This window comes from Mustela nigripes, chromosome 11 (genome assembly GCF_022355385.1).
Source record: "Mustela nigripes isolate SB6536 chromosome 11, MUSNIG.SB6536, whole genome shotgun sequence".
Classification (NCBI taxonomy): domain Eukaryota; kingdom Metazoa; phylum Chordata; class Mammalia; order Carnivora; family Mustelidae; genus Mustela; species Mustela nigripes.
In genome coordinates, this window is record NC_081567.1 from 31,746,091 (window position 1) to 31,759,122 (window position 13,032).

Below are 13,032 nucleotides of genomic sequence, written 5' to 3' on the forward strand. Positions count from 1 at the left end.
ACCTGTGATGGGACCTTGCTGGAAATAGGGTTGCCACAGAGTGGATCAGGTGAAGACACGATCATTAGGGAAAGCCTTGATCCCACAAGAAGAGGGGCATCTGGACACAGATGCAAACACATCAGGATAAATCAAGCCACTTGGGGACAGCAGGCAGAGATTGGAGTGAATGATGTGTCTGCAAGCCAAGGAACCCCCTGGATTTCCAGCAGCACCAGAAATTAAGCAAGAAACACGGAGCACAGTCTTCCCTCGAGGCTTCAAAGAAAGCAGGGCCCTCCCAGCCCCTTCTTTCAGGCTTCCAACCTGCACGACTGTGACAGAAAAAATTTCTGTTGCTCTCAGCCATTCCTGGTCATTTGTCACGGCAGCCCCTGGAAACTCCTACGTGACGTTGCTGAGATGATCTCATTGTCAGGGCAGCGTGTGCGACACAGCGTAGCTGGTTCAAATGACCAACTCAAATACTAGGACACGAGTATTCACACCTCGGACCAACCCCCAACCGCCCCCCCCCACACTTGAGAAGTAAATCCCTGATGCCAAAGGCTCATTTTACCTTTTAACCCGCACAAAGCTATTTTTATCCCAACCTCCGGCCCCAGTTTTGTTGAGCTTCAATTAACAAGGTAGCTGAGCATCTCTGGAAGGTCTCGACAGCACTGCATAACTCGTCTCCTGTGTTTGCTGGGAGGCAACGTTGCACAGAGACGGGACCCCCGCTCAGAACTGGCTCCGGTCCGTGGTTTCTCACCGTGGGGTCGGGGGACCACTTAGCTCAGCAGGCTCCGGGGCGCCGGCTCCACGCAGAGACCCCTGCATGAGTCCCCTGGGCCTGTGTCTGAGCGGGGCAGTTGGGGCCACTGCGTTTTTCAATGGATTTCCTGGGAGAGTCTGGTGCTTACACCATGAACCCCTGACGTGCTCTAGAGACTGGATAAACTGGGGACAGACCCTGATTGAAGAGAGTTTGGGCACCAGGGAGCACGTGAGAGCCAGTGTGAGGCCCCGAGGAGAGAGAGAGATAGAGAGCACTGGGCGTGTTTGGAGGCCAGTATGGCTGGCGGGGGGCGGGGGGGGGAGGAGCAGAAACAGCAGGTGGGCTCAGGAAGTGGACAGAGGCCAGAGAGCGTCCTGGACGAGGCTGGCTTGGCATTTGCCGAAAGGCGGCAGAACGGCCGGGCTCGGGATGGGTCTGGAGTTGACAGGATGACAGGGCTCCCAGATTGCGTGTAGGAGGATGGAGAAGAAAGAGGAAGCAATTATAGCTCCTAGACACTGACAGGATATTGGATGGTCTTAAAGAATTATTAATCCCTTAGCTGTGATCATGGTATTGTGGCTACGTTCTTAATTGTCCTTACCTTTTAGAGGTCCGTCCTGAAAGCTTTATAAATTAAAAGATCGAGTGCTGAGATGAAAGTCCAAGATAACGTGAGAGAGGAAGGCTTTGGGGGGTGGGGGAGGCGGAGAAGGAATGGGAGCGAAACAAGATTGGCCCTACAATGATCGCTGTCGGTGCTGGGCCATGTTCGCTCCGTCGTTGTGCGTGTTTGGAAGTTTCCACGATAGACGTTAGAAGAGGCACCATTCCCGGATGGGGAAGGCAGTGTCCCCGGGATGTCGAATCAAGAAGCGATTGTTTTCTTGTTAACCCCCTGATGACGTGTTGGTACCTTCATCTCCTTCCCACTCCCTGGAAAGACACCAGGCTCTCCATGGACAGGCAGGAGTAGGGCACGTACTGTCCACTCTGTGGACAACTTGAGACCCACCTGATTTTATAATGACCCGTGTAAAGTCAGAAACAGTTCCCCCTAGGCCGGTGCTTCTCAAAGGGGCTGGTTTCGGCCGCGTCTGAACACATGGAGATAGACGGACGCATTTCTGGTCGTCCGCGCAGGGTGGGGGAGGTGCTCCTGGCATCGACGGGGTGGCCCAGAGACACTGCTCACCCTCCTGCGGAGCTCAGGGTGGCCCCACCGCCGAGAACGATCCAGCCCCAGATGGCAATGATGCCGCCATTGAGAACCCCTGATTCGGAGGTCTGCTGGATCTTGGAAGGATGAACACAAGTCTTCAGAGTCGGGTAGACCTGACAGCAAGGGGAAACTCTCAAAAACTAGTACACTGGGTTTCCGAGAGTCAGAAACACTGACCTTAGGTCATGCCGGTCTCCCCTCCATGCTTTATTTTTCTCTGTGCGCATACTACATAAGCTCCTTGTTTATTTTATATCACACACACACACACACACGCATTCCCTCCACTAGAATTTAAGCCCTGTGAGTGCAAGGATTTTATCCATTTTGTTCACCGATAGGTCTCTAACACCTTGCACGATACCTAGCATGTAGAAGGAGCTCATGCATCTTTGTTGAATACTGACACCGCACTGACAGCCCAGATCCCCACGTGGCCCGTCAGCCGTACATGACAGAGCCCCCCACCCTCTCCCCTCACCTCATCCTCCAGCACTGCTCAGCCCTCCTTGTGCTCTACAGTCACAGATCCCTCGCCGCTTCTCAAACATGCCAAGAATACTCTGACCTCAGGACCTTTGCACTAGCTGCCTGAACATTCTCTTCCCCCACCATCGTCATGGCTTATTTGCTCCCTTCACTCAGGCTTCTAGTTAGTCAAAGTCACCTTGTCAGAGCAGCCTTCCCTGACCTCTCTAACTGCATAGTGCCCCCACGCCACCCCTACTCCCTCCTCCTCTCTGGTTTTGTGTTCCATAAACCTTTTTGTACCAGAGATACTGAAGTAATGAGCTTGCAGAAGTTTTCATAATATAGTGCAAGATGGAAAGCCTCCAAAACCTCCCAGATGGGGCCTCCCCCTTTGTTATCACTTCCATAAATGACCTCTGAAAACAGAGCATCTGAACCTTGCTGCACCGGGAGACTGGGTACAGTTTGACCCACGCCATTTGACAGAAGAGGTCAGCGTGGTCACATGCAAGTGTCCGGTGCCGTCTTGGCTGTTTCTGAAGGATCGCCCAAGAGCCTCTGGCAGCCACAGCTCAGCCCTAGTCACGTTAGAATCTGAGCACAAGTTGCCAGATGTTTGGGTGTTTTGGTTTTTTTTATTCCTTTTAAAGAAGTTGCAAGTCTGGATTTTTATGTGAAAGTTCCTAATTTTTAACACCAAGCCTACACCCTGCATGGCAACAATCAGCTGTAGCTAAGAGCTGCTGCCCATTTTTGAAAGGGGGATGAATTCTTCAGGTCACCACAGGCCTCACGCATAATGTTTTACTCATTTGTTTTACCTGCTTGGCCTCTGACAGTATTTGATTTTTCAGCTCCAGATTCAAGGATCTTTTCAGCTCCTGATTTAAGCAGTATAATGTGGCTGCCACATAAAAACGAAACATGAAACATTTGAAAGACTTAAGTGTATTTTGGGTTGCATCAATAGAGGTATGTTGTCCAGGAAAAAGGAGGTTATATTCCATGTCTGGTCCGCACTGTGAGATCTTACACCTGAAGTCAAGGCCACCATTTCAAAAAAGATAAAGATGATTGGAATTTATTTGTAGAAGACCAGACAGAAAGGTTGAGGCATTGTCCTTATTCTTTTATACCCCTCACCCACAAAAAAAGACTTGTCAGGAATATAAGCACTGTCTTCATATGCCTGAGTGGCACTAAGGGAAGAGAAACAAGATTTATTTTGTGGCTCCACTGGGAAGTACGATTAGAGCCAGTAGGTGGGAGATACAGAGAGGTAAATAACCCCTCAGCATCTAAAAGCTGAATGTTCTCGTTGTCAGAGCCAAACTGGAAGGGAATGAGAAGGAGTGACTTCCCTGTCACTGGCAGTAATCAAACTGAGACTGGATGCCATTGCACAGGCCTCAGAAATAAAGTTTGGAGGCGGGGAGAAAGCAAAGAACAGAGGACGAGAAGGACAGACAGACGGACTTACTGTGTGCCCACTGTGCGCTGGGCCTCCGTCGATGGCCGCATTACCTTTCTGTCCCCTTCCGGATTTAGACACTGAAGGAGACCATTTTCCATCTACTTGCAATTAAAGTACAGTCTCAGGTCAAAGTGTGTCCCACACGTCCCATGTGGCCACAAATGCAAATTCACCACAAATTCCAAAGGGGTTGCAACAAGGTTCCTTTCTGAAAGGGCAACAGGAACCAGAGCGGGGAAGCAGATCCAAAAGGTCACCTCTGCCTCGCACCCAGGTCCCCTCTGTGCCCCCTCGACAGCAGGGAAATTGTCCATCACCTGAAAACAGAGACACCGCAGGAGCGGTTCATGACGGCCATGTGGGCTCCCCCTCTTGCTCCGATCCTAAGCCACGTTCACAGGGGGAAAAAATTGTCTTGTTTTGTAAGACAAGCTTGACAGCTGCCCGGTGTCGGTGAGGAGAGACGATGAGAAATACTCAGCAATTGAGTGTTAACTAAGAGAGTCTGCGGCAGAACGGCAGAAAGAGGGGTCCCTGAGATTCATGGGGAGAAAATTACATCCTGCTGAGAGCCTCCTGAGCATCTCACTCCATCCCCAGTGGGGACCTTGACCCTGGATCTTGAATTAGAAAAAGGAGAAGAGCCAGTGTGATTGGTCTCCTGCCGAGGCTTCACCCCCCGCCAAGCCATTGTTGGAATAACCGCCAGTGGGCTTCTTGAGGAAGGAGCATCCGACATCCCTCCCTGCTCCCGCTCTCCTGAAAACACTCAGGATTAAAGCCAAGCTCATTAATCTGTCTGTGATGTGTCTCCTGCCAACTGCCCAAGCTTCCTCCTGAGCCCCTCTCCACCAGGCCACTGCTGGCTTCCGTGGCCTTACTCTGAGTTTGGGATTCCCTGAAAGCAGACCCTGGGACAAGGATTTGGACAGGAGTCATTTGTTCGGGAAGTGATCTCAGGAGACACAGTGATGGTGAAGAAAGAAGAGTCAGCATCAGATGCAGTGACGAGCAGGCTCCCCTCTGGGTCCTGCTGGAGACCATGACCGTGACTCCAGCCGGGCCTCAGACTCCTCCCACCAGGGCACAAGGAGTCTGGGATATCCACCCACCGTTGTCATTTCCCAGGACTGCCCACAAAGTACCACTAACATGGTGGCTTAAAGCAACTTCTCTCTCAGCTCTGGAGGCTAGAAGTTAAGCTGTTGGCAGGGCCTTTCTCCCTCTGGAGGCTCCAGGGGTTGGGGGCAGGGTGGGGCTCGTCCTTGACCTCTTCAAGGGTCTGGCGGTTGCTGAAAATTCTGGGTGTTCCTGGGCATGCAGCCATACCGCACCCGTCTCTGTCTCTGTGACACATGGCATACCCCCCACTACCCCACCCCATGAGTCCCTCTGTCTTCCCACTGCCTCCTCCAAACACCAGACATCACAGCGAATGACATCACATCAAACACCAAGTGACTTTCTCTAAACTAATGGTATCTCCAAGACCTATTGCCAAATGACACTCTCTGGCTGCAGAGGACATGAATTTGCAGCGGGGGGGGATACCATTCAACCCTGCATACCTCCACCAACCCCCTTACCCCTTACCCAGGCAGCCTTGTAGAGTGCGCAAGGCCAACAGCTGTCCTGCTCCACCATCCACTCCCTCTAGCCACACTGGCCTCCTCAACTCCGTGACAGCCCCTCGCACGTGCTGTTCCCTCTGCCTGTGATATGCTTCCTCCTAATATCCACAAGGCTAGTCTCTGCCGCTTCAGATCTGTCGTAGGCTCCTTTCAGATACAAGGAACAGAAACCCAATTCACAGTAGTTTAGTCCCCCCCCCCCCCAAAGAGGAAACTCATTGGTTCTCGTAACTAAAAAGGCTCCAGGGAAGGCTGGATTTGGGGATTTGAAGCATGCCCTCGGTGTTCGGTTTTTCTCTGACTCTCAGACATGTGGGTCCAGGATTGTTGTCCGAAGCCCCAGGCCCATGGTTATGGTGGAACCACAGGGGAAAGGCAACATCCTCTCCCATTGGCTCTGAAGGAAGAGCCTAGAATGGATTCCGACTTCTCTCAGACCATGTGTGTCTGCCTGGACCATCACCATGGCCAGAGGATTATCGTGCTAGACCAGGTCTGCGTCACATTCCTACAGCTGAGAAGAGACAGCTTCACCTAGTCCACAGGGAAGGAAGGAGTCTCCCTAAAAGAACCTCTGTTATCAAAGAAAGGGAGAAGGTTCGAGCAAAAATTAGGTGTTAACCAAAAAGTCCAATCCTATGGTATGTCTTCAGAGAGCCCTCCCCTGACCTCTGTTCTTATCGCCGTTCAGCCCTGTGTTCGTCCCGTGAATCCACTTCTCTTCCCTCATAAGCACCTGTAACTTGTTTATTGTGCTCATATTTCTTTCTCTACCACCTGTCTTACCTACTGAACTATGAGCTCCCTGAAGACAGAGGCGATGCCTTCACCTCTGGAGCCCACCCGTGTCAGCACATGCTTAGACCACAGTAGCCACTCGATCGTTGCCCGGCTTTTTTTTTTTTTTTTTTTAAGATTTTATTTATCCATTTGACAAACAGAGATCACAAGTAGGCAGAGAGGCAGGCAGAGACAGAGTGAGGAAAGCAGGCTCCCTGGTGAGCAGAGAGCCTGACGCGGGGCTCGATCCCAGGACCCTGAGATCATGACCTGAGCCCCCCTGGTGCCCCCGTTGCCTGGCTTTTATAAAGGAACTCGGGAGGTGCCTGGGTGGCTCAGAGGGTTAGGCCTCTGCCTTTGACTCTGGTCATGGTCTCAGGGTCTTGGGATTGAGCCCCGCATTGGGCTCTCTGCTCAGCAAGGAGCCTGTTTCTCCCTCCCTCTCTCTGCCTGCTTGTGATCTCTCTCTGTATCAAATGAATAAATAAAATCTTTAAAAAAAAAAAAAGGAACTCGGAGATTATTCGTTCCAGGGATGTGCAGAGCTGGGTCTCCTGAGACCCAGCCCAGCCCAGTGCACAGGAGAAATAGCCATCCCGCTCACGGCTGTGGTCAGCAGTGCTAGAGTGATGCCACACCCCAGCGCGTCTCGCATGGCTCATGACCCACCTTCGGACTGTCCCCCATGAGCTTTGACCCCCGACATTTGCCTGTGCCTTCCTGTGACTCAGTCTGAATCAGTCCAGCCTTGCACAAACCCCGGAGTGTTGAGCCGCCACAAGAGCCAGGTTCAAATCACAATCCTCCTACTTAACATTTCCTGTGGTTGCAGGCGAGATTCTTAAATGCAATGAGAATCCATTTCCACACTGATTTTTTTTATAAAACTCTTTTCTCTACCTTTACCTTTCATGACGATGCTGTATTTTATGAATCCTTATAAAGTCTTCTAGAAGCCTTCCTGGAACGTGGTGCGGTATAAATAAAATGTATCTGCAGAACAGAGATAATATTTACCATGCGAGGCTGCTGGGGGAATTAGAGATAATGTAGGCAAAGCACCTGGCAGGCGCAATGGCCGTTATTATTATTTTTGGTGAAGCTGAATCTCAGCAAATACCTTCTCAGACATCGAGCAGGAAACCAATTTCCTTGAAAATAAATGTCACAGATATGAAAGGGCTGATCCAAAAATAAATACAAAATCTCAAATCAGGATGACACCCAGGAGAATGGTTAAGTCCCCAGAATGGGTCCTGGGCTGACCCAGTGGACCCTTCCAGGTGGTCAGGAAGGTGACGTTGAAGGTGAGACGTAGCAGACGGGCCATTTTCATGGCCCGTGACCGAGCCAGAGACACCGCTGGGCTGGAGGTGAATGAAGCGCACAGGAGGCACAGACATTCCCAGATGATCACACGGAGAGGTTGGGAACAAAACAGCTCGGCAGTGAGCACAGAACATGGTGGAGAACACGGCTGCAGAGCCAAAAAGTAGAAAAGCAACCAGAGTTTTTCATGGGAGAGTTTGAGATGTCAGAAGAAATCGGAGCTGCACATTGATCCAGCTCTGGGTGTTCAAGTTTACAATCAATAAGAAAATAAAGATCATGACATCTATCCCTCCCCCCAAAAAAGTGGGGGGGGGTGCATGATGAAAGGAACTTTTTCAAAAATATCAATTTCAAGAAAAATCAACCAAGGAAACAGAAGATGAGTTCTCTGCGATCCCCACAAAATGATGGCGATAAGAGATACCTTAACATTAGAAGTAAGGAAAAGTTCCAAGAAAAGTCTGTGTAACCATTAAGGGAAAAAACTGAAGGATAGGGAAGGCTCTGGGGGAAAGGAGAAACAAAATGTCACAGTGGTAAAAAGTCGCTCTAGAAAAAACAGTGAAAACATAGGACGTAAAGGAGAGCTTTGATGGGACTCAGAGGAAACATGGCAACATTTTAATAACTGTACATGGGCGGGTGTGGGGGTGAGGTCAGCAGGACCGGAAGCCAGTCTGCCACTCGCTGGGCATTGTCAAGGTGAAGAGTGAGGTTCCGGCTACTGGAGACCAGACTGTTCTCATGTCAGAAGTATAACCATAAAATGACAGCATTATAGCTAAGAAGCCAACAAAGGAAATAAAATCAAATCATAAAGGGTACCCCAAGTGAGGCAGAAAAATAGAAAAAGGAAATGAACAGTCCCTAGGTGAGCTGAATAGAAAATAAATAGAAGATAGAACAGACCTGGAATACCAATAATCACATTAATGTAAATAGTCTAAAACCCTAGTTAAAGGGCAGAGATTATCAGATTGGGTTTAAAAAAAAAAAAAACCTTAACTACATGCTGCCTACAAGAATGAAACGATAAATATAAAGGTAAACGAACAGGAAAAGATCTTCCATCAAGAAAGTCAGAATATTGGGGCACCTGGGTGGCTCAGTGGATTAAAGCCTCTGCTTTCGGCTCAGGTCATGATCTCAGGGTCCTGGGATCGAGCCCTGCATAGGGCTCTCTACTCTGCAGGGAGCCTGCTTCCCCCTCTCTCTCTCTGCCTACTTGTGATCTCTGTCTGTCAAATAAGTAAATAAAATCTTTTTTAAAAAAATTTAAAAAAAAAAAAAGAGAGAGTCAGAATATCACACGATGTAGATTTCAGAGCAAAGCCCATTACCCAGGAGAAAAAAGTTCATTCCAGAAAGATGGAAGGGTCGCTTCGTCAAGAGGACATAACAGTACTAAGCTATCATTCCCAAAAATGGAGCTCAAAACATATGAACCAAAACTGATAGCATTATAAGAAAAATAGACAAATCTATAATTATACTCAGAGGTCTTCTCAGTAATTAATGTGACAAGTAGACAGGAAATTTCAAAGGTATTAGAGGATTTGAAGAATGCCATCAGCCAACTTCACTTTATGGATACTTATGGAAAAATTGGATAGCCCTACACACGCAGTACCTTTTCTCTGAAGTCAGAATGAGCCATGTTCCAGCTGCAGCTGTACCTCTGAGTCACAGTCCTTAATCTCTTGGTCCCTCCATGTTCTTGTCTGTAAGACGGAGGTAACATAAACAGCTAACCCTTTAGGTCAAGGCAGAGTTAAACGGGATGGTACGTATCAGATACTAAGCACAGCACCCTAGGAGTGAATAGCTCATTGGCCAGTGGAATCCTAGCTGAAAATGTTCCCAAAATTCCATGAAGCTCACAGCCCACAGTGGGAGACATCATCAAATCCCACGGGAGCTCTAAGGCAGGACCTATGTATGGGCCCCATAGTGCGGGGAGAAAAAGAAGTCACAGGAGACCAATTACATCTGCAGAACTGCACGCCATCCTCCAGGGGGCGCCAGCAATGATGCTCCCTGGGTTCCTTGGGCTCTTGGTTCTTGGACCACCAGTAGAATTTCAGTTGTCCCCTGCACGCTTCAAGCCCGGGGTGTTATTGAAGAGGAACCTGACACGCTCCAAACATGGGTGACTGGAGGTATTTTTAGCAGCTGATCTCTGAACATAGCCAGATGATAACTTGACGTTTGCAACAGGACGTCCCCTTGAGGAGTGCCCTGGTTCCCTCACCGGGTCTCCAGAACAGCTTGGAGAAGAAGTGACAATCAAAAGACACTGCTTCAGACAGTTTCGATAATGTTGACTTTGGAGCAACTGATTTCTATTCATCTCCGTGTAGGCTTGTTGTTGCCTTAGCAAAGAGATGTATTTTCGGAAAGTGATCTGTAAAGTAAATCCAGCTTCTCTGTTGATGTTCTTATGAAATTGTAGATAGGTTTTCCCTGCAGAAACAAAGCCCAAAAACAATTCAACATCAATTAAAAAAAAAAAAAATTACCATGGGCGGCCAGGTTTCCGGCTCTTTTGTTGGTGGTGTTAATAGAACAGGTGATTTGGAGGACTTTTCCAGAGCGTTGCACTACCTTGCATGAATTCCAAAATCCCTTTTCTCTCTTGCCAGGAAAAGAATTATCTTATTCATGCAACAAAATTATCTCGCAGGCCACAAGTCTCCTGGCACTCCCATTTTCAAATTCGGGAGTTCGGCTCTCTCTCTCTCTCTCTCTCTCTGCTTACATAATTTGCTAGCACTGCCAGAAGTGGGCACTAATATTACACTTTGCCGGGAGGGACCACCTTGTAAAAATGTGTTCCAGTCCCCAAATTGCTTCAGTGTGTGTAAAAAAGAGTTCTAAGGCCTAGTTACCAATTCCACAGGCTCATCCTTCACAACGTGGTTTTCTTAAATGTGGTTTTCTTAAAATGAGGAGCGCGCGTGTCTGAAAATACTGGGAAGAAATTCAGCAGAAGCTTAGTCAAGCCGAGTACGATAGTCAAGGGCACCCTAGGATTGGGCATGCCAAGAGAAGTGTGACAAGAGGCTCTCCAAGAAGAGCAAGGAACTCCATGGATCTCAAGTCCCCTTCCTGGTGCAGACGAGCCAGAAGGAGTCCGCAGGGCCCCTCGTGGTAGGTGCGTGGCGAACAGAAAGGGGAAAATGAACTCATGGGGAATCACGTGCTGGGGAAGCCGGCGGATTCTCTTCCCAACTCACCCTCATCAAACATCTTCCAGTTCCGCAGACTCTCCATGCCATGCGCACGAGCTAGCCTCTGCCCAGAATGTTCTCCCCACCCCACCCCACCCCCGCCGGGGGCCCCAGTTTGGCACTCCTTCCTTCACACATCCTTCCTGACCACGCTGTCCCCCAGCAGGGATCAAAGGCGTGGACATGAGCTCAAGTGGTGGGAACAGATTTCATTCCGAAACCACTGCCAGTAGGGGAAGAGCCGGGTCTCCTCCCGGTTGTGCCGAGGTGGCCGGGAGATGGCAGGAGCTTGAGCAGAGACGGGGAAGTGAAAATGTATACGAAGAGGGAAGGGAGGTCGTCGGTCTGTGGGAACCCGTGTGGGTTTGCTTCCTGAAGCTTCTGGAAGTTACTGGGCTACCCTCCCCCAGAGGCTGGGAGTCGGGCCGTGGTGGCCGGCTGTCACAGACAGTAAATCAATCAAGGATAGACACCCCGTAAATAGATGAGCCCCCGCGTTGCGCAGAAACCACCCTCCCCGTGGTCCCACGCCCGGCCAGCGGGACAGTTTCTCCTCCAGTCCCTCGGTCGCTCCCATTCAGGCCCTGTCTCTGACAGCATTTCTATGTGGGCTGGTCCCTGCCTGGAAGAATCTAGGCCAACTATCTGTTCAGGGAGATTTATACCTTTTTTTTTTTTTTTTTTTTTTTTCATTTTTAGCTGAGATGTAAACATTACGGTCAAACTGTCGGATCAAATCCAGGAGCCCCACGCTCGAGGAGGAGGAGCGGGACATCGCACGGGCGAGGCCGACGGGCAGGTAGGGACCACGTGTGTACGCCGGAAGAAGGGGGACTTGCTCCAGAGGATCGCAGCTCTCAGGAGCCGGGACTGAGAGGCTCCCAAGGCTGTCAGTCTTTGAGGAGTGAGGACAGCACAGGGTCTGTGGTGCCAAGACCAGGGTGCAGAGGCTCTTCTGCTGGTCATCGGAAAGGTGTCCCACCCTTAGCCTCCAAGCCCTCGGCTGCTGGAAGAAAGGGGGCTGTGAGCAGGGGGTCAGGAAACTGCAGGGTTGGGACGTCAATGAGGAAAGCATAAAACACCCAGCGAGGGGCTCCGCACCCCCTGCCCCCCTCCTCCTGCTCCATCTCTCGGCCGGTGTCCAGACCCCGCTCCCAGAGCTTCTGGGGGCTTCTCGTTTCCTATCAGGACAGGGCAAGCAGGAAAAAGAGGGAAGAACCAGGAGCAGGGAGTGGAACGGAAGAAAGCAACAGGGAGAAACGGAAGGGGGGATGGGCTGCTGTGTCTTTCCCAGTTTCAAAATAGGTGCTTATTTAAAAAAAAATAATAAAAATAAATTAAGTCACATACAATGCTCCTTACACTTTTCTGTAGTTCCTTCTTACCTTCCTAGTCACAGGTAAGGGCTTTTAGGCGGGTGTTTATGTTGGGTGTAGCTCCTCGATTCATCTGAAATTAGATCTGTTTCTGGGTGTATCTGTTCAGCCTTGTGGCCTGGCAGCAAAGAGCAGAATTCCAGAGTCAGACGAGCCGGGGGTGGAAACCCAGCCCACGCTCGAGCTCCGTGGCCCTCGGGTGCGGCCTGTAAAGTCTCTGAGCTTCCGTTTCAGCGTCTCTCACACGGCGCTGATAATAAGGCTTCATGGGGTCACCCAGGAGTGAGCATGTTACACAATTCCTAGTGCATCTGAGAACTGTAATACTAATTCACTAATGTAATTATCCCTTTGCTCTGTTCTAACCATTCATTCATTCAAGACATGTTTGAATGCCTGCAACGTACCAGGAGAAACCAGGAAAATTGTTTCTTGGTTTTTTTTTTTTTTAAAGACTTTATTTATTTATTTGACAGATAGAGATCACAAGTAGGCAGAGAGGCAGGCAGAGAGAGAGGGGGAAGCAGGCTCCCCGCTGAACAGAGAGCCTGATGCAGGGCTCGATCCCAGGACCCTGAAATCATGACCTGAGCTAAAGACAGCAGCTTAACCCACTGAGCCACCCAGTCACCCCCAGGAAGGTGTTTCTTGACCACAGCTTGGTGTGTGTTATCTTTTTTTTTTTTTTTAAGATTTTATTTATTTATTTGACAGGCAGGCAGAGAGAGAGGAAGGGAAGCAGGCTCCCTGCTGAGC

General features: G+C 49.8%; 1 long non-coding RNA gene across 1 annotated transcript in view; it reads left to right on the top strand.

The window, feature by feature from the left end:
• Window positions 1-11,605: 11,605 nt before the first annotated feature.
• Window positions 11,606-13,032, top strand: part of LOC132027229 (uncharacterized) — a 21,742-nt gene continuing 20,315 nt past the window's right edge. Inside the window, exon 1 of the long non-coding RNA XR_009407102.1 lies at window positions 11,606-11,699. This is a non-coding gene — a long non-coding RNA (uncharacterized LOC132027229). The remainder of the gene's footprint in view (window positions 11,700-13,032) is intronic.